At 42.0% G+C, this 7013-nt stretch overlaps 1 pseudogene; it reads right to left on the bottom strand.

Moving 5' to 3' along the window:
* Positions 1-4897: 4897 nt before the first annotated feature.
* On the bottom strand, positions 4898-6330 carry LOC120296098 (annotated as a pseudogene).
* Positions 6331-7013: the final 683 nt, after the last annotated feature.

Genomic DNA, 7013 nt, shown 5'->3' with positions numbered 1-7013 from the left:
CCAAGGCAGGGTGGGGGCTGCCTTGGGCTTTCAGCTTACCGAAAATGCTGAGCTTGAGGATTAAAAAAAAAATTTCCTTCCCAAATTACCCTCGTTTATTTTTCGTTTGTTCGTTTTCGCCCTTACTATTCATCGTCTTCTTCCACGAGCTTCTTCTTCTTCCGGGCGAGCTTCTTCTTCTTCCTCGACCAGTCGCCGGCGAAAGGCAGGCAGTTGCCGGCGACCGTCGCCCAGACGACCGTCGTCGGGGGTGACGCGACCGACGCCGGGGGTGGGTCGCGGCAGGTCAGGTCGCTAGGGACCCGGATGCGGGGTGGTAGGGTCGCGGGAGGACCTTCCCGCCCCCGATCTGGGTCGCGGCGGCGTTGGGCGACCTCGCCGCCCCAGATCCGGGGCGGCGAGGTCGCGCGACCCTACGGCGACCCAGTTCGGGCGGCGAGGTCCTCCCGCGACCTCGACGCCCGAATCTAGGTCGCCCGAGGTCGAGGGCGGCGTCGCGCGACCCGCCGCCTCCCGATCCGAGGTCGCCGGAGGTCGCGGGAGGTCGTGCGACTCCGCCACGACCCAAATCCGGGGTCGTCGGGCCTCATCGCCCCAGATCTGGGGTCGCGGGAGGTCGCGACGGCGTCGCGCGACCTCGCCCCCCCAAATCCGAGGTCGCCGGAGGTCGCCGGAGGTTCGCCGGAGGTCGCCGGAGTTCGCTGCCCTTGCCGGTCAATTTTTTTTAATTTTTCTTTTGATAATTTTTTTTTTTACATAAAGATGCTTTGTAAATATAATTTCCCAAACACTATTTTGCTCAAAGTGTTTCACAAAGGGCTTTCAAAGTACAATTTACCAAACACGATTGCATTTTGAAAAATACCTTTAACTCAAAGGTGTTTGCATTTACCTAAAGACTTTCCCCCAAAGTTTTCCCAAACGCACCCTTAGTAGGTTTAACGAGATTTGGGAGCTAGTTTAGCCAAATCCAAAGATGTATTTGCGTGTCGTGTTGATGCTTGCCCAAATCTATGACCCAAGTGAGACTGAGTTCCTTCATTAACCGGTGCATCCTACATGTTCGACGAAATGCCTCAGAGAAGGCCGAAGACTAGCACGTGTTTAAACCGGAGATCAACCCGTCTTTACTGTTGTAATGGTTGTTCGATGTTCGAGTCTTGTATGTTGCTGTGCTTTGGTGTCATTTTCGTGAAGTGGCCATGTATTGTCGAATCGGCAAGTGTTTTCCTTCGCGCCGAAGAGAATATCAGTTGGTTGCCGGAGAAAATGGCCGGGCGGTCGACGCCGGTCGAGTGGACGACCGTCGGGTGGTGGTTGCCGACGGCGGTTGGCGCTAGTTACTCCGACCGGTGCTGGTGTGCGGGCTAGCTTCAATGGCCAGTGTCGGGCGTGGGAAGAAACCATAGAAGGAAAAGAAGATGGGTAGAAAGAAAAAATAAAAAATGTAAAAGTGGGAAAAGACAAAAGGGAAAAGAAGCCATTCGGAGAGGAAAATTTGTGGGGAAGAAGGCCAAAAGGAATGAAGTTAAAAAAAAAGGAAAGAAAAAGAAAATTGCAGAAAAAGTGAAACCCAAAAGTAAGCTTCGGGAAGAGGAGTCGCAGGGAAGAGACGTAGTAAAAAGATGAAATAGGGAAAAGACAAAAATCGATTAAAATATTAATATTAATATAAAAAACGAAAAAACAAAAGAAACAAAAAATGGGTCTTAAGAAATCGATTTCGTTTTTTTTAGTTTTACTCCGAGTTTGTGTCAAGCCAGAGGACCGGATTGGGTATACCGGTCCGGACCCATTTTTCTGATTATAATAATATTAACTTTTTAAAAAAAATATTAATATTAAAAAGAAAAAAATTGAAAATTCGAGTTTTTTTTATTAAAAAAATCAAAAAAATTGGAAAATGTCAGGAAATTCATATTTTCTTTTGAAAAATTTTACAAAAAGATTTTATAAGCTTTTAAAAAATAATAATAAAATGGAAGTTTCTTAACTCTAGAGTTGTGCTTAAAAATTGACTAAGCCTTTGGGGCCTTACCTTAGGGTTTCAACCGTCCTTAGGGACAATTGTCTTTGAGTGCACAATATTGATGTGTGGAGTTTGGCTTCTCTTTAGTCTAGTCAGGTTTAGCATTTGTCATCTCTATAATATTAATTCTTTGCTTTCTCATGCAATTTATTTAATGTTTTCCTTAGTTGCTAATTGTTATTTTAATGACTGCGCACCCGCATGATCACATCGCACGTTAGTGGATAAACATAAAATCAATTCAAACTGCCTGCCAAAAATCATTTTGTTAAAATGAACAAGATTAGGTACCGAAAGGGCACTAATTGGTTAATTAGTGTAATCAAGTCCCCGAACCTAAATTCTCTGGTTGCGTAGGAAGTGAGGCACGCTCCCATGCCTCACTTGGTTTCTAGCCAACCCCAATAGGCTAGTGGCGACTCCTTTTGTGCAAAATTCCTAAAAAATATCCCAATGTCACGCGAGGTATGGGCTTGGGAGAGCCCGCGTCTAATCGTGGGCCTTAGGCCCGTCCTTTAGACAATACTCCTAAACCTGTTCCCTCCCCCCGAGGGTAGGTCGCGACACATGGGAACTAGAAAGTAACTAAAGACATAGAAACTTAGAATTTTGACTCTTTAAACTTACATAATAATAAAGACACCTAGTGACTAAAAAATGCAAATAAAGACTTAGTAACTAGAACTTGCATGGAGACTTGAATTCTTGACTCTTCAACCTTGGGGTTTGTCTTCAAAATTTGTCCACCAACCTTGGCCAGAATATAACTATCTTGGAATTCATCAAATATCAGTGGGAATTGTCCGAAATAACCTCCCATCACTATGTACCAGATTAACTTTGAAATTGGCAACTATTATAGTGAATCGATAACTCTTTAATCGGAAACCTGGTCAATAACATCATTCTTGACCCATCGAAGCATGTAATTACCAAATTTTGCCTTGACTTGAATGAGCATCTATGGTGCTGAGTTTGTCAATGGAGCTAAGTTGGATGCTCATGCCTCAGCCGCTGTGGCCCAACATGTTTCAAGCAACCTCTTTGAATGCTACAAAGTTGTCCCTAAACTCCTCAAACCTAAGACCCACAAGGATTTCTCCGATGCATTCTTCCGATCATTGAACTGATCTTAGCCTAACGCCTATCTTGAACACATCCTCTATAAGTTTCACATTTGTTGGCTGGCCAGTCCGCTGCTGATCTATCAATGGCACACCCAAACATATGGTCTCGAGGATCGAGTTCTATTCACAATGAGCAACGAAGTAACCGGTGGCGGAATGAGATAAGACCTTTGGTTGTGGACACCATGGCACTCGAAGACCGTGCTCTTCTATTTCTTCTTGAAGCGCTTGCGGAAGTTGTCCGTCCCCATCTTTTGAAGACCAATCTGACCGCTTCACGAATCGTAGAAACATTTTTGTTTGTCTTTGAACCTGTTTAAAGGAATATTATTAAGTTACCGAATTAATTCGTTTATGAGCATGCACGAATGATAATTAATTGGATTCATTTTGACAGGCCGAGTTTTCTTCATTTTCCACTAGTACCATGTTGATGATTTCGTAAAATATGACAAGATTCGATTTTGTAGTCCGTGGTTTATTTATTCTAGATACGCCATAATTAGCCAGCCACTTGGAGGAAAACTCATTCAGTATTCTACTGTCATGCCCTCCCGTTTAAATTTGAGTTAGCCATGGGAGAAATCGAACCCGTTATCGTTGGCCTAGATCATGCCATGCATTAGCGATGATTTTGGGAAATTCTCTCTCTCCATTGACAATGGAACCAACACAGATTCTAATCAAGTTTGATCAGTCATCTTTCTCGAGAGAAGCTACATATCAATTGCATTTTAGAGCACGATCGTCAGGGCTAGTCTAGTATAATTAGTTTAGCAAATGCTAAAGATTCATTTACAACCTAGAGATGCCCGATGATTGAATAATTAAATAAGTTAGATCATATTCAACACTCGATAACAATTTATCGTATTACTTAACATGTTTTTACAACAAGAGGAAAGTACCAAAAAGTTATTTAATTTATTGCATTAATGTCAATTCAATTCCAAACTTTTTAATTGAACTAATTTTGTCATAAATCTTTTGCATTTATGTCACTACAGTCTATCCGTTCAATTTTGACTATAAATTACTAATATGGACACTGGGCATCCTACATGTACCACTAGCGCTAACATGGACAAAATTTACAATTTTAAATATTTATTTTCTTGTCTTTTTTCATTTTTTTTCATTGTGGCTAGCAAAGGGCAAGCCCTTGTCGACTGCTAGTGAAGGTCATAGTCCTTGCTTGGGCCATCATTAACCGAGGGTGAGGGCCACCAAGCCCTTCACCTAGGACGCAAGGGTTGAGCACTTGCCAAATCCGACGAGGGCAACCCTTACCCAAGCGAGCACCCAAGCCATAAGGGATCAACCTATGCGCTTTAGGCCAGGTCACCCTCACCGGATTTGGTGAGGGCTCGACCCCTGCAGCTAGGTGAGGGTTGCCCTCACTGGATCTAGTGAGGGTTTGCAAGCCCTTACGCCGCAATGAAAAAAATAAAAAATAATAAAAATTCCATAAAATATAAAGAATGGTAAAATTTGTTCTAGCACTGATCATATTATGTAGGACAACTAGCATCCATGTTAGTGATTTTCAGCTAAAATTAGCCGAATGAGGTACAAATGTAAAAAATTTAGAATTAAATTGATCTAATTGAAACGTTTATGACTAATTTGATACAAATGCAATGGGTTTAACATTTTTTTTATATACTTTTTCCTTGCAAAAGTATCTCTGATTACCTATTATTATTCAATGAGTTTATGCAATAAATTTTTATTTTGCCTACTACTCAGCTAGAAGGACAAGAATGCTACTAAACGACACGTAAATTACCAAAGTGACTTGTCAATCCAACCACTCGATGCACCTCTCGTCGGATTTCCACGTATCAACACCAACGTCATCTTCTTGGTTTTTGACCAAGCAACAATGGAGGAATCAGTGGACCAACGGATCGGATCAAACATAGCTTGGATGTGGAGTCTATAACATCTCTTTCATGCTTATAGAATCAATTCGCCAATACCCGCTTGAACTTATTCATGCTTAGGGCCATAAAGGATTCATACAGTGGCTTCTCAATGCTACCAAAAGGGTTTTTTCTTTTTCTTCTTTTTTTTTTTTTTTTTTTTTGCCGTGGGGGGGATGTGGAAGGGTTTCGAAGCACAGAAGATGGAAGATCTTGCGTGCCTAGCGGAGGCAACCCCAGCAATTCCATGCTCATTTCAGGGCACGTCAAGGTTTGGAAAGGGTTGAGCTTGTTATAAAAGCGGCAATATATGGCATAGAACGCATGGGGTTTGATCCATAGCAAGGCACATGAAACTCCATGCGACCACTATGTCGAAGAGCTATGGAAAGGGTTCGAGATGTTGCGCAAGAGGTTGATGCTTCCGGTTCCCCGTAACATTGTTTGATCAAGTTCGAGAGAGCAGTGGGCGCAAAGTTGGCCAAGGACTCCATGTAATGGTCAAGGATGGTCCTCTGTTCGAAGTCAATGCTAGGCCGTCCAAGTAATAGAGAAGCTTGATCCCAGAGGTAGAATCTGAGGAAGGCTAGCAGTATCACCTAGAAGAGGTGAATAGGTGATCTCAAGGAACTTAACAAATAATGTGGAATTAAATTTGTCACGTCCCAAATCTTCCCTCGTCGCGGAAACTCGACATCTGCTAGGGGATTAATTTGCGACGTCTCAGGAAGCTTCGCTATCCCATTGGTTTTAATCTTTCAATTAAGCACATGCGAAAGCGTGCAACTCAGCACCCAAAAACAACAACACTGGATCATAAGGAAAACACACATACACTATACAACTTATATATGCTTCATTAATATATCGGTTATAATTACAAGCTGACCTCTTTGGGGCCATTCTGATTTCATCCCACAAAAAGATATAAGGGAGATGGGTTCACAAGCTTTAAGGGGAGTCTATCTTCTCTAGCGAAATACTAACCAAAAGCAACTCCCCTACAAGGAACAACTATCTAGTCATCACCTACTGGGCTATCGGGCTAACCATCATCCTCATCTATTCTAGGCGGTCCGTAGAACCCATGGAGGGGCCCGAAAAGATCCCCATCAAACCATGCGTACCAAACTCAGTAGCTTTGAAGGATGAGATCGTTGTAGCCCTCATCCACCAAAACAGTAGTAGTGATCCTTCGAAATGTAGTATCCTCCATAAACACGTCCATCACTGTAACCTCCATAGTCATGGGGACCCCAAAATCACATGAAACAAGCAAGCAGAGAATTCATACCTGTTGGCCTGAAAAAGTTTAAACAATAATGAATGAGTTGAAATCTCAATAACTAAATAACCTAAATCTCGTATAGGCAGATGCCTTGCATCGAAACCTTACAAATGCTTGACCTAATTTTATATATATATGGAAGGGAATCCTTAGCCATCTAGATTACTCTCTCTATCTAGAATCTATGGAACATCACATACTCATAACAATTCTATATGTGCCAATTAATGATATTAAAAATTTACACGTGCTTCACAAGTCACATTTAATAGCATAAAAAATTCACATGTGTCATACAACGACCTCAAAGTTCTAAAATGTCATACAACATGGCTCCTTAAATAATGTCATCTAAAATGTTCGCATGCCTCTTACGTCACAATTTATGAAAATTAACTTGTACACAAGCCTTCTCATATTATAAAAATGACCAATAAAGTATGCCCACGTTTCATGCATCATAAACAATGGCATACAACATACATACGTGTCACAAAATCACTTCACAAGTATGCACCTCACTCACAAATGCTTTCCATGCATTGTCACCTCGAGAATCATATAATACCCCATAATATTATACCATATCGAGTCAATTTAATTAACATACATAATCGGAACCCTCGGTTCTTCTAGAAATCTCC

The sequence above is a fragment of the Eucalyptus grandis genome, chromosome 1 (assembly GCF_016545825.1).
Source record: "Eucalyptus grandis isolate ANBG69807.140 chromosome 1, ASM1654582v1, whole genome shotgun sequence".
Lineage (NCBI taxonomy): Eukaryota > Viridiplantae > Streptophyta > Magnoliopsida > Myrtales > Myrtaceae > Eucalyptus > Eucalyptus grandis.
This window is presented reverse-complemented; position numbering and strand designations above follow the sequence as displayed.